Source organism: Amphiprion ocellaris, chromosome 20, assembly GCF_022539595.1.
Source record: "Amphiprion ocellaris isolate individual 3 ecotype Okinawa chromosome 20, ASM2253959v1, whole genome shotgun sequence".
In the NCBI taxonomy this organism is placed as follows: domain Eukaryota; kingdom Metazoa; phylum Chordata; class Actinopteri; family Pomacentridae; genus Amphiprion; species Amphiprion ocellaris.
In genome coordinates, this window is record NC_072785.1 from 29,712,442 (window position 1) to 29,733,550 (window position 21,109).

Consider the following 21,109-nt stretch of genomic DNA (forward strand, 5'->3'; position numbering starts at 1 on the left):
ACTTGAGGGAGTGTCGCCACAACACCTGAGAAGCTGAGAAACCCCCTCAGAGCTCGGAGAGGACGAAGCCTCGCCGAGAGTAACACGCTAACCTTTATTTACTAACCAAGACTTTATATTTTATATCCGGTCATTTTTAAGCGAAATCACATACACAATGTTTACTTTCTGCTACAAGGAGGGGTGACTGTTTAACTGCAGCAGACCGTTTTCTTCACATGCTCTAAGAGATGTCATAAAATAGTAATAAAAACGTCTGTTCTAATCTCCCAGACCCAGTGTCAACATGTCGAGGTTGCATCGACAGTCATAGATCTCAAAGATGTGCAGCTTACTAATCATAGAAATCTTAGAAACATGCATTTAAGAGAACAGGTATATTTCGGCATTGTTGCCTAAATGAACACAGGCCCAAATGATTTCCTAGTAGTTGAATAAGGCAGTAGTTGTTTCCACACTAGTATTAAGAATCTGTTTAACCGTACGAATCGGTTAATCATGAATAAGCAGAAGTTAAACTGGAATTTGGCAGTTGGGGAAACCCTAAGCTCATAAAAAGATCATAAAAGAAATATGTGGATTTTTTTTTTATGGAATATAAGCAAGTGTTTTATATACGGTCATACCACCATGGCAGTTTTACAACCCTTTATCGTTGTAGAAAAGTGGAAGTGAAGTACAAAGGAGCATCATTAGCCTAAATTCAAACTGATGAATGCTACCTTTGGCCTAATGGCAGAACTCCACACTAACTCTTTACATCGGTTTAACTGTTTGCCGACACTACCGTTCAAAAGTTTGAGGTCACCCAGACAATTTCATGTTTTCCATGAAAACTCACACATTTACAAGAGTTTTCTAATCATCAATGAGCCTTTCAACACCATTAGCTAACGCAATGTAGCATTAGAACACAGGAGTGATGGTTGCTGGAAATGTTCCTCTGTACCCCTATGTAGATATTCCATTAAAAATCAGCTGTTTCCAACTACAATAGTCACTTACCACATTAACAATGTCTACACTGGATTTATCATTCATTTAATGCTATCTTCATTGAAAAAAATTCATTTTCTTTATAAAATAAGGACATTTCTAAGTGACCTCAAACTTTTGAACAGTAGTGTAGTTTGCTAAATACCGTCTTAAAGGGAGTGAATACTGATGCAGTCACTTTTTCACATTTTATACTTTTTAATTCAACTATTTTGCAGGAATAGGCTGACTAACTCCCTGTAACCCCTACATTGCAAATCACAATCTTGTTTTTCCCCCTGATCCGTGTCAATGAATGTGTAGTATCTCCTAATCTGATCTGATAACATTTTCTGGATTGTAAACATTTCTGGCATTGCACTTTAGCTGTAGTACATGGTCTTACTAACCTCTTACTGTTTCATACTGTAGAACCCAGATGATGAGAGCACTGTGGGTGTTTAGCTAGCAACGAGCACCACGACAAAGACTTAGGTGACACTTAATGATCTCTGACTGGAGCTCATGTGTTCAAGATAAGCCAGTATCAACTAGGACAATGTTCTTGAATCTTAGCGGGATAACAGAGCTGGCCAAATCATGTGTTTATTGACTAAAACAGCAAAATCAGCACTGCATAAATATCCACAGCTCAATTTATGTTATGAATCGATCAATTATTTGATTATTTTACATTTATTAAGAAAATTATTAAAAATTTGCAGGTTTAGCTAGCGACGGGCAGCATGACGAAGACTTACGTGATGCTTAATGACCTCCAACTAGAACTAAAGTGTTCAAGATAAGCCAGGATCAACTAAGACGGTGTTCTTATATTCCACAGAGCTAGCTTTGCGGCAAATATCAAGTGTTTATTGACTATAACGGCAAAATCAGCATGGGACAAATGTCCACTGCTCAATTTGTCAAAAATTGATCAATTATTTGTTCATAATCTTGCATTTATAGAGGAAAATTATCAAAAATTGATATTCCTAGCATCCTCTCACAAATTGTGTTCTCTCTTTACCACACCTGTGTGACAGCAGACGTTAAAAAAAAAGGATCAATCTTCACTTACATTAGTACAAAAAATGCCTTTAACATCAGATTGAGACATCTAAACATTTAAATGTATCCAGTTCAAATCAGTTCAGGGCAGCTTATTCATATGTGTCACCTAGAACTGTGCAGAATTAAATCTACTGTCATGATTTAGTTCTTCTGGAATGAATTACATGTTTACATTATTTTATCACTGAGGCTGCACCTGTTACTGGTCTTTTGTGTGTGTGAGGGTATGATTTCTGAGCGGTTTTCTGCATAAAAGGCTGAATTTGTGCGTTAAAAGAGCTAATCTCACCTGGCCGGGCCTACCTGCTGTTAGCTCCATTGTGGTGCTCCTGTTGTCTCATACCTGAACAGCTGTAATGGGAGAGGGGAGGCCGAGGCAGGGGGAGGCGGGGGAGGCCTTTTTCACCTCCTGTAGGGAAGCTGTTGAGCTGAATGTTTAATAAGCCACTGGACACAGAGGGGAACCCGATCCTCTCTGGAGAGGCCGGCGTGGTGTGTTTTTGTGTGTTTGTGTGCGCTGCCGTTGCGTGCATTTGTTGTGCGAGTATCCAAGCGTGCTGCATTATTCTCTGGTCAATGTGTGAATCAGATACACTGTGTTGATCGGCCTCTGTTGTAATCGACTCTTTATTCAACTCCAGGCCGGCTCGTGTTTCTCCTCAGAAAAACTGCCGTCTGGAATGTTTCACGACTTTTTAACTGTTGGTCAAATCATCAAGTTTCTTCTGTTTGACCATCTCTGATTTGTTTAAGACTTAATTTTACTCATAACTTACATATTTAAAACTATTTGGCATCAATAAATGTGCTGAAAGTGGGTCAGCAGGCATTTTTTAAACAAAATATATTTTGCAAAGTATTTGATAAATCAAGTTAAAACAACAGTCTCTGCTTGACCATTGCAGATTTGCTTGAAACTTTTTTTATATTAGAAATTTTAACTAGTGGTGGGATGCGATTTAAAAAAGTAATCTAATTAGAGGCTTTGTAATTAATTAATCATTATTTATCGCGTTTTTGATAAATAGCAATATTTGACCCAATTAGTAAAGTTTTTCAATTCGAATAAATTTTTGTTGCCGACTGAATCGATGAATAGACAAATACATGAACTTAAACAACAAAAATGTTTGTTTAATTTCTATTTATCTGCATTTTTCATCCGTACTACATTCACAGATTACTGCAAACTCAAAGTGCATTTATAGTGATTATATTCAACATTTTAAGACTTTTTGTAAACTCAAGCACTTTCAATGTCTATTATGGGATGGCTACACTGTTAGCCGGTACCAGGACTGTCGTAGCTAACATTAGCTCTGGTGCTAACAACAACATGTTTTGCATTGAGGTGATGCCGTCGGCTTGAAGTCCTGCAGTGATCAGAAAACTCTTTGTTGCACAATTTGCACACAACCAGACTTTTATCCAAGGTACCATAGAGAAGATTTTTAAAAGAAAACTTTCCACCCAACAAGCTCAATGCGGTCTCATCTTCCTTCACTGTTCATCAAACTTTCTTGTGCATCTTCTTCATGGCTGGAAAACAGACTTTAGGTTCATTAGCGGCACCTACTGGACTGGAGTGTGCATCAATGTTAGCGGTGTGACAGAAATTAGGGAAGTGAGAAAGATTTTTTTTCTGTAATCTAAATTAACGCGTTAAAGTCCCAGCCCTAATTTTTACATTTTGAATAATCAATTTTTAAAAACAATTTCCGTTGAATTATCTCTGATTTTCTTGAAACTTCTTGAAACAACTCCTAAACTATGAATATTTAAAATAGTATCTGTTATCAATTCATGTAAAAATGTGTTGAAAGTGGGTCAACGGGAAATTTATATGTATATATTTATATGAAACAATTATATCTTGGAAAGTATTTGATAAATCAAGCTAAAATTTCACGCAACAATTTCTACTCGACCATCTCTGGTTTGATTCAAACTTTTTTTAAATCGCAAACTTTCACATTTCAAAACAATTTTTTTTAGAACAATTTCCACTCAACTGTCTGATTTGCTTGAAACTTTTTGTAAAAAAAAAATCCTAGATATTTAAAATAATATTTGGTATCAATGCACGTAAAAACGTGCTGAAAGTGGGTCAATGGGAAATTTATTAACAAAATATATCTTGAAAAATATTTGGTAAATCAAGCTAAAATTTCACATAATTTATGCTCAACCATCTCTGATTTCTTTGAAACGTTTTTTTCCATCATGAACTATTACATTTCAAATAATCAGTTTTTTCAAAAACAATTCTATTCCTCATTTGCCTGATTTTTTTTAAATAGCATGAAATATTGATATTTATGTAGATATTAGACATGAAATAGCTCTCTTAGGAAAATAGAGTTGTCATCTGCAAAATGGAATTATGAAAATTCCACAAAAATAACTACATTTTTCATATTTGTGACCAAGTATTTCATAATGAAAATATTCTGTGTTTAGTTTTGTATTATTGTGACATTCAGCTACATGTGGTTCAGAAAATATCTCTAGTTGATGTCTGCAGTATCAGTTTTTTTTGTTAAAATGAGCTCAAAAATGGAGCTTTTTCAAATTTTATTTTCATATTTCAACTTGTCCATAATCAGATATTACTGGTGCGATATTGTAGATTCTAAATTCACGACACAATGAGAAATAATAAATTTCAGGTTTTTTATCTTCAATAGTTCCTGAGATATTGTTCAGATTCAAATTTCAATGTGAGAAAAACCTGGTGAAAGTGGGTCAACGGCAATTTTTTCTTGAAAATTATCTCAAAGGGTTTGATAAACTCATCCATAATTAGAGATTATTTGATCTACTTGTCCGATATTACAGATTTTGAATCGATGACATGATGAGAAATAACAGTGAAAATTTTAGGTTTTTATCTTTAATAGTTCCTCAAATAATGTTGTTCAGACAGCCGCAAATTTCAATGTGCGATAAAACCTGCTAAACACATTTTAAATACATTTATCTTGGAGAACATTTGACATATCAAGCTAAAATTTCCCAGTTACAATTTTAAATATCCATAATTTATCATAATAATTATTTTAAAAAGGTTCAAGGAAGTTATTTTGAACAAACCGGAAAAACACTAATTTAGTTTTCAGGTTTGTTTGAAAGCGACCAAACGACCAAACTATCAACATGGACGCTACAACTTTAGCTAAACATCACAGATCTTTATAAATATTTCATCTCTGGAGCTTAAAGTATTCAATGAATCTTTCAGCGTCACTGTAGTTCTTTAAAGCGCAACAAAAACAGGAATTGAACACGTTATTCTGCTTAGCGTGAGCTGCAACCACTATCCCTTTGGGGAAAAAGTGAAAATGAACATTTCTTGTGCAGCACCTGTCGGTTGACTCATCGTGTTTACCGTTTTCATCACATCCTGGCTGCACCTTTTACTTTACCCCACGTTTAAAAACCATTGTTGTCGTTTCATTCCGTTTGTCGTTAGCTTCCTGTCTCGGGTTGAGCGATAATTGCCATCCTTCCAAAATGAATCACGTCCGCTCCTTTGGGTTCTTCTTCTTCGCCGTCCTTTTATGTGGTTGCGGTTAAAAATGGCTTCTCACAAGGCTTCAGCAGCATGTTAGTCAGGTTTAGTCCTCTTTAGATTTACCTTTGTGGGTAAATTTCACACCTTTCTGCTGTTAGTTCCATTTATAATCCATATATTTGTATTGTTCTGCATGGTGGAAAATATTGATCAATTTTGTGCAAAGATGACAAATGTCTTGTCTTGTCCAAAGATGTTCAGTTTACTGTCACAGAGGAGGAAAGAAACCAGAAAATATTCACATTAAAGAAGCTGGAATCTGAGAATTCAGACTTTATTTCTTAAAAATGACTCAAACCAATGGCGATTGATTTAATAATTTATAACTTATTAGTAAATTCTTGCAGCTACATGCATTAAAATATCTTCAGTCTTTCTGTCTTTCAGTTCACCTTAAAGGACTTTTTCGTGCTATTTCACAATTTATTTCAGCAGTGTGGAATAAAATATTTGCATTTTTATCAACAAGAAAACTATAAACTTATAGTTCAGTCTCAACCATGGAAACAGCAGCTATTTCTGAGGTTCAGAGTCTTTTTTTTTTTGGCTGATTAAATTTGTCAGGTTATTACACAACTTAGATATGTTGTGAAACAATGGGAAGTCAGGTTTCTATTAATATAATTTACAGCATAGAGATTATCAAGCATCAGCTGCCTGTAGTACAGTTTCTGGAAAGGTACTGTATTAACCATTATTAACCCACGAAAAATTAACCACTTTTTAATCCTTACTATACATAATTTTTCTTTCCAAATAATGTGGAATATCTGTAAAGTAAACATAGTATAATTTTACAGACCAATGTCGTAAAAGAACTCAATATTAATCGCAAAAATACAGATTTTTAATGTGGGCTTTATTTGCAGTGTTGGGTCATTTTGGGGGGATAACATGACAAAATCTGGAAGGAAAAAATAGTTTTTAGCTGATTTAGATATTATAGAATTAGTAATAAACAGGTCAAAATTGTAAAATGACACTTTTTTTTGTAATTTTCCTAGATATGATCTGTAATCTTACAAAATTGGTAAAATCTACAAAATAAAAGCAATTTTTTGTCACAAAATTACAGTCTCCCTCATCATGATGCTGCCACCACCATGCTTTGCACCGATTGGGTACGCCTGTGTTGAATTAGTCGAGTGACCTTCAAGGAGGTGAATGCTCGTTTCAAGCTGATTTTTAAATGGCATTTCTTTGTAGAAATCTGTCACTTTAACACATGGGAGTTTTTTTTTTCCTTTCTTCACAAAATTACAATGAAAAACTGGTAAAAATTAAAATGTTTTTAGTGTGTGAACCGGCACAGATTCATAAGTTGATGGGAGACTTTTGTAGTAAAGGACATTATTATGAAAAAATGTGCAAAAAGAGGCATATTTACACTGTTTGACATTTGCAAAGGAATAAACTGGCTAAAATTTTATTTAACCATGCTGTTAATAGTGCAGCAACGCTACCAAAAGCAAAACATCTGAAGTCGCCTTTAGGCTTTATATCAGATTCACTTTATTGTCATTGCAACAAGTGCAACGAAAGGTAAGGTGCAGGCCATACAGTGCAAAGTACAAAATATATATGTATATAAAAGCTTTGTAATACTAAAAACAAAAAACACAAAATGACAAGATGGATTTAAATTAAGAGAGAAACTGTAGTTCGTATATACATATATACGTATATATGTGACATTTCCGCACATAAATACTGTAAATTCACAGAAACTCATTTGAACACTTCGTCAGACGGCAGCAGGACCTCAGATAAACTCCAGAGTTGCAGCTGAAGCCTGAGAACAGCCTGCAGATATCCACCATCGCTGCCCTCCACAGCTGTGTGCAGCGGAGCAGCTGGACGCACACTGAGGCTACAGTTTTAGCCAGCAGCCAGCAAAGTGTTCACGTCCACCACATGGTGTTCCGCTGCTGGTAATCATGCAGCTTTTACTCATCAACGGTCACGCTGAATGGCCGTCCTGCGTCCGTCACGTGTCCCCCGTTGGCCTGCCTCCTGTCTTGGGCTGCCGGCTAGAGTTACGGGGCAGCTAAAGCCTCTGATCTATTATTCATCAACTCATGTCAGATATTACAGGGGAACAGGGGGACGGCATGCACTGCTGCACCGCCGGGTCAGGAAGTGGATAAACGGGGACTGTAGGGCTCTGTCCAATGAGAAGCATCTGTCACAGCGTCCCCATAAAACACTGTTGACCCTTTTATACCAGCGTCCCACCTGTTCCTCTGCTGCTGCCCTCCAGCCAAACCTCAACAATCATCTTCAGACTTGATTAAAACCAAGTCCATGAGCCGTTAGTGACTTTACCACATCGAGGACAAGTAGTTTCAGTTCTTCTAGTAGTTGTATGGAGGTCTGCACTCCAGAACTTCCACCTTGTTGTCTTTAAACCATTTCTGAGGATCTTTGTTTGCTTTGACTCGTCTGGATGGAAAACTGATCTTCTCCAAGTCTCAGTTCTCTTCAGAGTGCATCAGGTTGTCCTCCAGGATTTCTCTAGACTTTGCTGGATTCATTTACCCTCTACATTTACAGGCCTTCCAGTACCTGCTGCTGAGGAACATCATGATGCTGCCACCACCATGCTTTAAATCATGATGCTGCCACCACTGTGCTTCACATGATGCTGCCACCACCATGCTTCACATGATGCTGCCACCACCATGCTTTAAATCATGATGCTGCCACCACCATGCTTTAAATCATGATGCTGCCACCACCATGCTTCACATGATGATGCAGCCACCACCGTGCTTTGCACTGATTGGCTGGATTTGTGTTGAATTAGTTGAGTCACTTTAAAGGAGGTGAATACTCAGAATTACTCCTTTTAATCTTTGTTAGATTTTTTGAATTGCATTTCTTTGTAGAAATCTGTCACTTTGATGCACAGGTTTTTTGGATACTCTTCTCAAAATAAATCCAAATTACATCAAACACTCTATCGTGGAAAGTGAACAATTTTTCAGTCCCTAATATACATAAAAATAAAATGATTTTTTAAAATCTGATTTAAATGTAGTAAACAGCATAATTTTACAGTCTGTTGTAAAAGAACATATCAATTGCAAAAATACTGATTAAATGTGGTCTTTGTTTACTGTTTTTATTTTTTAGGATTAACATGTCAAGTATCTATTAAAGAATGATATTTTTAGCTGGTTTAAATATAGTAAAAATAGTGTAATCTTATAATTTTGGCCTGTTTACAAAAACGTTTGTCTTTGATTTTCCGAGATATGATCTGTCATGGTGCAAAACTGGAAAAGTCTACAACACAAGTAATTTTTTCCTTCAAAATTACTGCTCAAAACTGGTTAAAATGTACTTTTTTTGTGTAAACTAGTACAGATTGATTAGTTGATGAGAGACCCTTGCAGTAAACGATATTATTAATACAGTCGTACTGGTGTCGCAGTATTTAACAGTCAAATGAAGACTTCAATCCCAGTTACACGCCTCAACGTTCCCAGTGAGACTCTGGGATTAGCCGAGCGCTGGCCGGCCAGTGTTATCTGTTACTGTGGAGGAGGGGGAGCAAAGACGGTTCTGAAAACAAAAAAAAAACAAAAAAACAGAAGTTAAAACCTGACCCTGTCCCTCCACACAAAGCCCAGGGGTATGTGAGGGTATGGGAGCAATAATAGCCCTGCCTAAAAATAAAGGGGGCGAAATGACAGTGGAGGATTCCGTTACAAAGAGCTCCACTGGACAAATGGGAGGGCCGGCGCTTTGAAGAGTTTCTCACAAAAGACGGACCACGCACTCCCCCCACCTCCTCCTCCTCAACCCACCGCCGCCGCCCGCCCAGCGCTGCCTCCGATCAGGTTCCCATTATCGGCGAGGCCACACGGTGGAGAGGGCAGGACGGGTTTGAAACGCCTGTCAGAACCGCTGGCCTGTGTCCGGCCTCCACGGCTCAGTGAGACACCAGCATCAACACATACCTCACATTACTGTTTGTGGAGGTTCTCATCCACGTACGACCTCAAATCAGCCGCTCAATTTCCACGTTTTAGTTTAGAGTCTCTACAGACTACAGAAATCTTGTGAACATTTGGTAAAACATTGACTTTTTGAGTCTATAAAATGTCTTCACCCCCCACGCTTACTAAATTACTGGAACTTTACTTGCATATTTCTATTTTCCGCTACATCTTCAATTCAGAAGCAAGTAGTGCACCTTTTTACTTTACTACGTTGACTGGAAAACTTGAGTTGCATCAAGACTTACCTCACATTAATGTTTAGTCTGTTTGTTGAGGTTGTCATTGACGTACCACCTGAAATTCAGCCTCGACTACATCAGAGTTGCTCAGTTTCTACACGGTTCGCAGTGGATCTAAAGAGTCTAAAGAGAAAATTCATTGACGTTTTGAGTCTATTCAGAAGCAAATATTGCACCTTTTTACTGTACTGCGTTTACTGGAAAACTTGAGTTGCATCAAGACTTACCTCACATTACTATTTAGAGTCTGTTTGTTGAGGTTCTGGTTGACGTACCCACCTGATATCAGCTTTGACTATCAGAGTAGTTCAGTTTCTACGTGTTTTTTTCAAGTCACAGTGGATCTAAACAGTCTAAAAAGATAATTCATTGACGTTTTGAGCCTATGAAATGGCTCAGCCCTTTACGCCTACTAAATTACTGGAATTTTACTTGCATATTTCCATTTTCCACTACTTTTAGAATTCGTAAGCAAATATTTTTTGCTTTACTACGTTTACTGGAAAACTTGAGTTACATCAACACTTACCTCACATTACTGTTTGTGGAGGTTCTCATCAATGTTTGACCTGAATTCAGCCTCGATTACATCAGAGTGGCTCTGTTTCCACGTTTTAGTACAGAGTCATTGTGGATCTAAAAAAATCTTTTGACTATTTAAGAGATAAGAAGCTTTATCGTCATTGCAAAGGGTACAATGAAATTCCATTCGGCAGCATCTCTTGCAGCAGCTACAATGTATGTATGTGAATATTTGATAAAACATTCACTTTTTGAGTCTATAAAATGTCTCAACACCCTAACCCCTAGTAAATTATGGGAACTTTACTTGCACATTTCCATTTTCCATAATTAAGAAGCAAATATTGCACCTTTTTACTTTAGTACGTTTACTGGAAAACTTGAGTTCCATCAACACGTACCTCACATTACTGTTTGTGGAGGTTGTCATTGACGTACGACCTGAAATCAGCCTCGACTACATCAGAATTGCGCTGTTTCAACGTGTTTCAGTTTAGAGTCACAATAGATCTACAGAAATCTGAATATTGAATATTTGATAAAACATTGACTTTTTTGAATCTATACGTCTCAACCCCCTGCACCTACTAGAACTTTTTGGAGTGTGTTTGTGGAGGTTCTCATCGATGTACGACCTGAAATCAGTCTCCACTACATCAGAGTTGGTCAGTTTCCAAATTTATTTTCAAGTCACAATGGATCTGAAGAGTCTAAAGAGAGAAGCCATTGACTTTTTGTGTCTATTAAAAGTCTCAACCTCCTACACCTACTAAATTACTTACTTTACTTGCATATTTCCATTTTCCGCTATTTGTGAAGGTTCTCACTGACATACGACTTGAAATCAGCTTTGACTACATCAGAGTTGCTCAGTTTCCACGTTTTTTTAGTTGGTGGATCTACAGAAATTTTGTGAATATTTGATACAACATTGGCAGAATTTTTCTCTCATGACTGTTGCTTACAGGTGGGTAAGGCATGGTTTCTTGGTTGCACTGGGGATCAGAATATTTTTTTAGTTTTCAACAGGATCTGGTGCAAGGAAGCAGTTTTTAAAATGAGACCTGTAGAATAAAGTGGTGAAATTTTATGATTTCAAGCTCAGACTTTGGTCACTTTCCTGATGAAACTGCATGAAGATACATTCAGGGACCATCAGAAAGTTGAAAATCTGGTGATTTTGTCCCTTTTTGTGCAGTTTCTGGTTCAACAGTGCAGTTACTGAACTGACAGCTCTAATTATAATGTCTGTTTGGTTAAAATGGATCATGTCACAGTAGATTTACTGCAGAGACAAACACAACATTCAGAAAACCAAGCTGACATTGTTGACTTGAGTGTCTTTAATTGTACTACAACTGTAATTTGGAGCAAAACCCTGATGTGTAATCTAAAACCACAACTGTTTCTGTCCAAAGAAGCAACAAAAACCAACAAAATATCCATCCTAATGGGGACATTTGTGTCTCGTCTCATGAAGATGGGTGTAGTTTGACTAAAAAGCCTCCATGTGCTCAATTAAGACTCCGTCAGGCTGAATTAACTGCAGCTGACCCAAATCTGAGAGCAGCTGCAGATCATTTCTACTGGGTGGGAATTTACAGTGTAAAGCGAGCTGTCAGTCACAGGAACTGAATGGACTGAAACAATATTTTCCTGTGATTGAACACTTCACTGCTCATTGTATTCTCTTAATGTGGTGAACCGCTCCCATGTAAACCCTTTTTCCTAAGTGGCTGACTGACCGAGGCCGGTTTCAGGTGAACAGGAGGCCGAGCGTCGGACCAGATCGTGTCCGGACTTGTCTCGGGGTCTCTGGGTCCCACAGTTGGCCTCTGTAATTAGAGTCTGGGAGGGTTAGTGGAGGTCCGATGCTCCCACCGACACTCAGGATAAAGTTGCCTCCAGATGCTGATGGAGTCCAGTTGCACAATAAGTGATGTTAAGAACTTCAGGATCAACAAGTGGTCGAGTTCCAGGTTTGGTTTCTGGTGATGTCGTGCGACAGACATGGAGGGAAATGACGGGAAAGATTTGCACGGCTCAAGATAGAAACTGCAGATGTTCCTAATGATCCCTTTAACTGGGGCTGTGTTTACCGGCTAAATTGACCCCCTAATGATCCCTTTACTAACGGCTGTGCTTCGGTTCTCGCTAAAAATAAACCATTTGCTCGAACCAGATTCTGTAAAAAAATAAAAATTCTACGCACCTTGAGGCAACAGATGGTCTTCATCTGACTTTGTTCTGACCAACAGTCACATGACAAAAATTCAAAAACTGTTATCCTGAACTGCACGCAGTGTTTCTACAGAACAGAGATGGAACAATAAAGACATTCTCGATCATTAAAATGGAACCGTCCATTTGAATTTGAATGGTGTGATATACCTCTTTATAGATATTTGTGATTTTTTTTTTTTTTAAGGTTTTCAAAGCATTGTTCTTTTTTAATGATTTGTATGTTCAGTTTGAAATCAGCCAGTTGTCATTTTTTTAACCCTCTGAACCCCAAAACCTGGGAGTGGGTTTGAAAGTAATGTTTTTTTAAATTTTTTAAACACGAAGTTTATCAGAGATGGAATCTGTAGAAACAGAAAAAAATCATCAGCCTTTCAACTTCTTAATGGTCCTTGAATCAATTATTTGTGACTTCTGATTCAGTTGGGCAAATTAACCAAATCTAAAACTGTTGACATTTCATCATAATTACTTTTTTTTTTTTTACATCTCATTTAAAAATTTGCCAAAAATAAACCATTTGCTCTAATGAAATTCTGTAAAGAACAAAAAAATTCCATGCACCTTGACACAATTAATAATCTTTAACTGGCTTTGCTCTGACCACCAGTCACATGACCAAAATTCAAAAATTTCTGGGCTGAACTACAGGCAGTGTTTCTACAGAGTAGAGAAGATACAGCAAGATGGAAAAATAAAAACATTCTCGATCATTAAAATTGAGCTATCCGTTTGAATGACCCACTGTTGTGATGAATTTTTAAAAAAGATTTTCAAAACATGTTTCTTTTTAATGATTTTATTTTATTCAGTTCAAAATCAGCCAGTTGTCATTTTTTTAACCTTCTGAACCCCAAAACCTGCCAGTGGATTTTAAAGGCACATCATTTTTCTTTTTTCCCCCTTTCTTTAAATCGCTAAATTACACTATTTATAAGGGTGGGAATCTGTAAAAACACAAAAATATCATCAGACTTTCAACCTCTTAATGGTCCTTGAATCCATTATTTATTAATTCTGATTTAGTCTGGAAAATTAACCAAATCTAGAACTGTTGATATTTCATCAAAATTACTTGATTCTACATGTTTAATTTAAAATTTGTGGAAAAAAAAACCAAAACAAAACAATAAATTCTACGTACCTTGACACAACTGATGATCTATGACTGACTTAAATTACTTTATTCTACATGTCTGATTTGAAAATTCACCAAAAATAATCCATTTGCTATAATCACATTCTGTAAAAAAGCTAAAATTCTATGCACTTTGACTCAACAGATAATCTTCAGCTGGTTTGACTCTGACCAGCAGTCACATGGCTAAAAATCAAAACCTATTGGGCTGAACTGCAGGCAGTGTTTCCACGGTAGAGAAGATACGACAAGACAGAAAAATGAAAACATTCACGATCATTAAAACAGAGTTATCCATTTGAATGACTGATGCGATAAATGGCTTTCAAGATTTTCAAGAGCTTTTTATGAGGTTTACAAGGCTTTTTCTTTTTTAGTCATACTGTTTTGTTCAATTCAAATACAGACATTTGTCATTTTTAACCCTCTGAACCCCAAAATCTGCTGGTAGGTTTGAGGAACATGTAGTTTAAAAAAAAAAAAAAAAAAAAAGGCACGAAAATTGCAGCATTGACACATGGTTCAGTCAGGAAACAAATGAAATCTAAGTCTAAAATCCTGACATTTCATTAAAATCACTTTATTTTACATGTCTCATTTAAAAAATGGCAAAAAATAAATCTTTTGCTCTAAAAGATTCTATAAAAGACATAAAATTTTGTGCATTTTGGTGCAACTCGTACATCATGACCCACTCAGCTGTGACCAACAGTCATGTGACAAAAATTGAGCTAAACTGCAGGCAGTGTAGAGAGTAAGCAAGCAAATGAAAAATGTTCACTGGGAAATATCTAGTGTAGTTTTCCCCCCCAGTATCTGTAACATCTGTTTGACATTTAGAAAAATGTTTTACATGTTGATTCCATTGTTGTTAAAATCATTTTTGTTAAATAATCCAAAACATAACTTTCCTTTTTTTTTTTTTTTTGTGATTCATGTCATAATTTGCGTTATAGAAAAAGTTTGTAGAGCCTGTCAAAGTGTAAATAGTTGAATATTTATAGCCTGTAGAGCCAGGTTTTATCCAGATTCTGTTAAAAAAAAAAATATATATATATATATAAAAAAATAATGCTCTGACCAGTGTCAAAAATTTTATTTTTCGACTGAACTGCAGGCAGTTTCCACAGAGCAGAGAAGAGACGAGTATAGAAACAACTGTGTACGCTGCAAAATAGTTACTAATATGCAATGTGGTTTTTTCCAGCATTTAGAACACCTATAGACAATTTTTTCCACTTTTCTTTTCTTATGATTCATCTCATCGTGTCATTTTTCTCGTCCTGGTTGTTCTGTTTCTATAGAGGTGTGGGACTTTATATTGCAGTTAACCCTCGTGTCGTCCTGTGGGTCAAAACTGACCCGTTTTAAAGTTTGAAAATGTGGAAAAAAAATATATATTTTCACAGTGAAACCTCTGATGTCCACATTTTCAACATTTTTGGTGGAAAAAAAATGTTAAAAATGTTTCTTAAGAACATTCACATAAAAATCAACCAAAATCCAGCGAAATTCGCTGGATTTTAGTAGATTTTTATGTGAATATTCTTAAAGAAAATATTTGAAGTTTTACTGATATATGGAATCACTTTGGATATTTTTAGGATTTTTTTGAAGATTTTTACTCATTTTTTGAAAATATTTAGAAGAATTTTCTTGCCAAATTTGGGGGATTTTTTTAAAAATCTAATTTTTAAGGGAAACTTTTAAGGAATTATTGGAATTTTCTTCCTGAAGGTTTTGCAAATTTTCAGAAATTTGTGGAATTTTTTTGCTGAATTTTTGGATTTTTTTTCAGACAAGGAAACAATATTTTCTGGTGCCCATAAATGAAGACAACAGGAGGGTGCAACATAAACCCACGGTGAAGGAAAAAAGTCACAGAAGCAAAGAAAATTGCCAAAAACTGCTTGGAATTCAAAGATATAATGAAGTTCTGCACCTGTGGGTTTTTTTTAGTTGTCTTGACTTAGTTTTAGGGAGGATACTGTGCTAGTGACGTTCTTTTGCATGTAATTTATGATATTTTGTGGTCACTGTTTTCAGATATGTGCTGTAATTACCATAACTCATCTCCTCCTACACGTCTTATCTGCATTTTTCTTGCTATCTTTGTGGATGCATTTTTTTAAATCGAGTTTTGCTCAAACTGCCACACCTTAAATGACTCCCCTTCTCCTCCATGAACGGCTCCTTACTGCCGGTCATTTCAGGTTTAGAGGGTTTTTTTTGGTGGTGACTGACATCATGTTCAGTTCTGGCCTCCCTTGTCCTCATGGCAGGTGCTTATCGGACCCGCCAGCCGGACCACTCCTTCGGCTCGGAACCGGGAGGATACCGCGACCCACTCCCATTTTCAACACCGCATTGTTGGGCCTGGCAGCGCTCTTCGGGGGCCAGATTGAGATCTCGCAGGAGAAAGTGTCGTTTCCTTGAAGCCGAACCCGCCCGAGCGCTGCCGGCTGCCACCTTCCTACAGAACATTTCCACTCCGTTTGTCACTCAGTGCGGCACAAAATGTTTTAACAATGCTGCTGCTGCTCCCCGCAGAGATCCTGCACCACGATAAACGTTCACAAACACACCCAAGAACACAAGGAGTCACACAGCGGCTCACTTTTTGACCTGCAGCCGCCACTTATGTGTCTAAAAGTCTTAGTTTTTGTGTTAAAGAAAAACTACTTTTACCTGCGAGTGAAAAGAAAATGAGAACAGGGAGGAAAGAAAACCTAAAACATCATGATAAAAGATGGAACTAAACACAAAGAACACACTAGATCAAGAAAAAATTGACAGTATAAATTCACAGTTGGGTGAGAAACATTACATTCAAAAATGATGAGATTTTGGTTAATTATTTACTTCCATGAAATCCCTTTTATTAGATTAATGAAAAGAAAATGTCCGAAATATACATTTAGGTGTTTGCGATCCATTGCACAACCGTGAAGTCATGATTCACTCAGCTGTAACCAAAATGCATAAAATAAATGCAGCATGGCTCACAAACAGTGAACAGAGGTGCAAGTTGTTGGAAGATACATTCAGCATGGTGAAACATCTTTCTACAGCTGTAAATAGTTCTGATCGAATACTGTGCAAAAGACATTTCTGAGTTCCTCCATGGTTCTGTTGCTTCCATAGAAGTGCTGGACTTTATATTGCAGAGAAAAATGAACCTAAATTGAGGAAAAATGTTACAGGAGCAACGAAACGGCCAGAAAATGCGTGGAGTTTAGACAGTTAAATTAAATCTGCAAAGTGGGAGAAAAAATGCAATATTTTTTGCATCTCAAACTAGTAAAACATCAGAGGAGAAACCTGCTCAATCAAAGTTTAGGTCTTGGCTGGATTTTTTTCAATTTTTGTTTCCAGTCTGGGAGCTCGTCTGCCGTCTTATATCACGACCTAATGGGGATGCGGAGCCACAATGGGCCGCTATAGAGCTTTCTATAGGGTCCCCTCCCTCTGAGGAGGCATATTAACAGGCTTCTGTGACTAATGGATGTAGTAGGATCTCATTTAAAGCAGGGAGGGTATCGAATCCATGTGTGCACAAAGACATTAAAGGAAGTCCACCGGGAGGCCACCGAGTTTTGATCTCGGCCGGCTCTCGTGGGACGCCGAGCTGTTCATTATGTCTGATAAAAACCTGCACACAGAAAGGAAAATACAGTATTCTGTGGCTCTAATGTTGCAGTAATTTATCGAACGATGCACAACTCTGGCAGTCGTGTATCATGTCTCAGTTTCACTACAGGGATTTAATGTGTAGTTGGTGTTTTAAAGGCGTTTCACTGCGGTTACACTTTTATATTGCACACAATTTAGCTATTTTAGCTTTGTTCTTAGCATGTTCTAGAGTGGAAGTTCCTCTAAATAACTCAAATCTTAAGTTGTCCGTCTGCTCAAGCATCTCTGGTTTGCTTCAGACTTTTTTTTTTTTTTTTTAAATCATAAACTCTGGATATTTAAAAAGGTATCTGTGAACTTTTAGCTTCATATATTCAATACTTTACAGGATATAAGTTATTTTTAATTGTCCGTTGACCCACTTTCAACATGTTTTTCACACCGTGCAGTTTGAGGCTGTTTAAATGAGAATATCTGAGGACGTATTAAAGATATAAACCTGAAATTTTCACTGTTATTTCGCATCATGCCATGGATTTATAATCTGTAAAATTGAATAAGTACATCAAGTAATCTCTGATTCTGACTGAATTGGAATATGAAATGTATTGAACCCACCAAGCTAAAATTTTGCATGTCAAATCTTACATTTTTTACACATTTTCTGCTCAATTTTTTTGTCACCTGACTGTTAGTCACAGCTGAGTCAGTCATAGCATGACTTTGGAAGATACATTCAGAGTTGAGTGTTTCAAAAATACAGTTTGTAGAGGTTGTAAAGATGTAAGTTTGGAGCATTAAACTAAATCTGTTTTACAACTAAAGTTATTAAATTAATGTAGTAGATAAAAAAATACAATATTGCACTTGATTTGAAGTTCAAATAGTTAAAATATAAAACTACTTTTGCATCTGGAGCTAGTAAAATGTGAGAGGAGTGTTAAAGGAAAAACAAATGTGGCAGGAGCAAAGAAACTGTTGAAAAATGCATTCAGCATGGTGAAACATCTTTTTAGAGTTAAATGCATTAAAATTACAATTTGTAGAGGTTGTAAAGACGTAAAAACTTAAGAAAAAAGTAGCAAAGAATGGAAATATGCAAGTAAAGTTAAAGTAATTTCATAGTGAACTTTATATTGCATTAAATTGTGTCCACAGTGAGTAAAAATGTGGAAGGAGCAAAGAAACAGCCAGAACCTTTTTGTTGGAAGATACATTTAGCATGGTGAAATATCTGTTCAGATTTTGTAAAATTCCACTAAATCTGCAAAGTAACTCAGGTTTTCCAGTAAATGTTGTGACGTCAAAGGTTCAGTCTTTGCCTCTGAGTTGTAGAAGTTGGGTTTCCTCCAGGTGAATTTGTGTCTTGAACGTTTTCCAGATTCTATTATGAACAACTTTATAGCTTTGCACGACATAAACACTTGAGATAAAACTTTATTAATCCTGAAGTAAAATCTTGAATCCATGGAACATGATTCTTCTTCGCTGTAAACCTGAACATGTACAGGATCGCTGTGGAATGTTTTCCTCCCACCGATGCCTCATTTACATATCCAGTTGCTGACGGTAATTATCCTCATTAACGTGATATGAAAACACTCCCGTTCTTGTGTGTGTTTGTGTTTTCTTGGTGTTTGCTGCGGCGGTTTTGCGGTCTCAGTTGTGACTTTCTGTTTTAATTGCCTCCTCGCCTGGAGGATATTTTCACAGGAGGTGGGCACCTGCCTCGGCTTCCTCTCGCCGATTGTTTTCCAGGACCAGGGGCCTCTTGTGGTCCTGACATTTTTTGCACTGAGGTAACATTTCCTTGCATTATGGTCGCAGAATAGCTCCCCTTGTCCATTGTGCCGCATGTTAAAACTCCTTATGGATTTGTGGAACGGCAATGGCGGCGGGAGGGAAGAGGAGAGGGGGAGATTCCGGGGAATTCCAGTGGCATTCCTATCAGATTGCTTTTCTCATTCTCTCTCTTTGTTTTTTTTTTTGTCCTTGTCCTCTTTTGGAATAATCAGTGCCGCTGCGTGGTGTCGAGGCCATGTCGACTCACAACCTGCAGACTTTTTTTCAGTTTGATTCAAGAAAATTCCTTTATTTTGCATGGTGCATGGTGAAACCTCTTTTTAGAGTTAAATGCATTAAAAATTTAGTTTGTAGAGGTTGTAAAGATGTAGAAAGTTAAGAAAAAAGTTGTAGAAGTATCAGAAAGTGGAAATATGCAAGTAAAATTTGAGTAATTTTATAGTGGACTGAGATATGTGTCCACATGAGTAAAAATGTGGCAGGAGCAAAGAAACTGTTTGGAGTTTTGACCATTAAACTAAGTCTACAAAATATCTTGTAGCTAAAGTTCTGAAATAAATGTAGTAGGTCAAACAATACAATATTTGCCACTGATTTGGGGGTTAAAAAGGTTGAAAGATACAACAGATTTTCCATCCAGAGCCAGTAAAACATGTGAGAGGAGTGTTAAAGGGGAAAAAAATGTGGCTGGAGCAAAGAAACTGCTGTTGGAAGCTACATTCAGAATTCAAAATCCAGTTTGTAGAGGTTGTAAAGAGGTAATATATAATCGCCTTTTTCTAGCCTTTCCCTCCCTTTTGGAGGATTTATGCCATTATTACCATACACATGCAATATATTGCAGTAAGTATTGTGTCTACAGTGAGTAGAAATGTTGCAGGAGCAACAACTCGGCAAGAAACTAGATGGAATTCTGAGGTATAAATCAAATCTGCAAAGTAACACAGGTTTCCAGTAAATGTAGTGAAGTAAAAAAATTGTAGAAGTAGCAGAATATGAAAATATGCAGGTGAAGTTTCATAATGGACTTTATATTGTAGTAAAATATGTAGCGGGAGCAAAGAAACGGCAAGAAACTGGTAGGAAATCAAGTGTGAAATCAGCAAGTGTCTTGTATCGTAAGTTACCTGCAGACTTTTTTAAGTTTGATTCAAGAAAACACCTCAATTTTTGATGATTTATTCTAAAATTCCCGTTCCTCAGAGGAACACACTTGAGCTTTCCCACCCTGAACGCTCATTTTAAGTGCAAACACTCGACGCGATTAGATCAAGAATCCTCCTTCGCTGGAGATCCAAAGAGACAAAAGGAAAAAAAGACAAACAAACAGAATGAGAGTCTGAAAAGGCTTCTTATCTGTGTTGATGGTAAACACAGCAGAGTGTGTGGCAGAAAAAAGCTGCAGTTTGAGCTCAGTTTCACATTTTTAACCCAAAGATGCCTCAAAGATAAACGAGTCGCTGCTCTCTGATCGTCCGACCGTCGACCATCCGTCAGTTTCAGATAATAAGTGAAGCAGAAACACCTTTAAAGAGCTGCAGCACATTTTAAAGCACAAATATTACAATTGAAAGTATGTTAGGATGAGTATTTCACCACAAATACTGCACAAAACACAGAAAACATGAGTTAAAGGAGTGCAGAAGAAGTTTTCAGTATTTTACAGGATAGTAGAGTTTGCACTGTTCCCTTTGTTTCTTTACATGAACTGTATAAAAACAAATACATCAATAAAATAAAAAATATAAAGAAACCAATCCTGTCAAACCCATAAAAAAGAGCAACAATTTTATATATGTATATATATATATATATATATATATATATCGAATAACTTTTATTTAAAAAAAAAAGAAAAAAAATGATGTATTTTTGTAACAGTGGGTCTTACAGGGTTGAAATC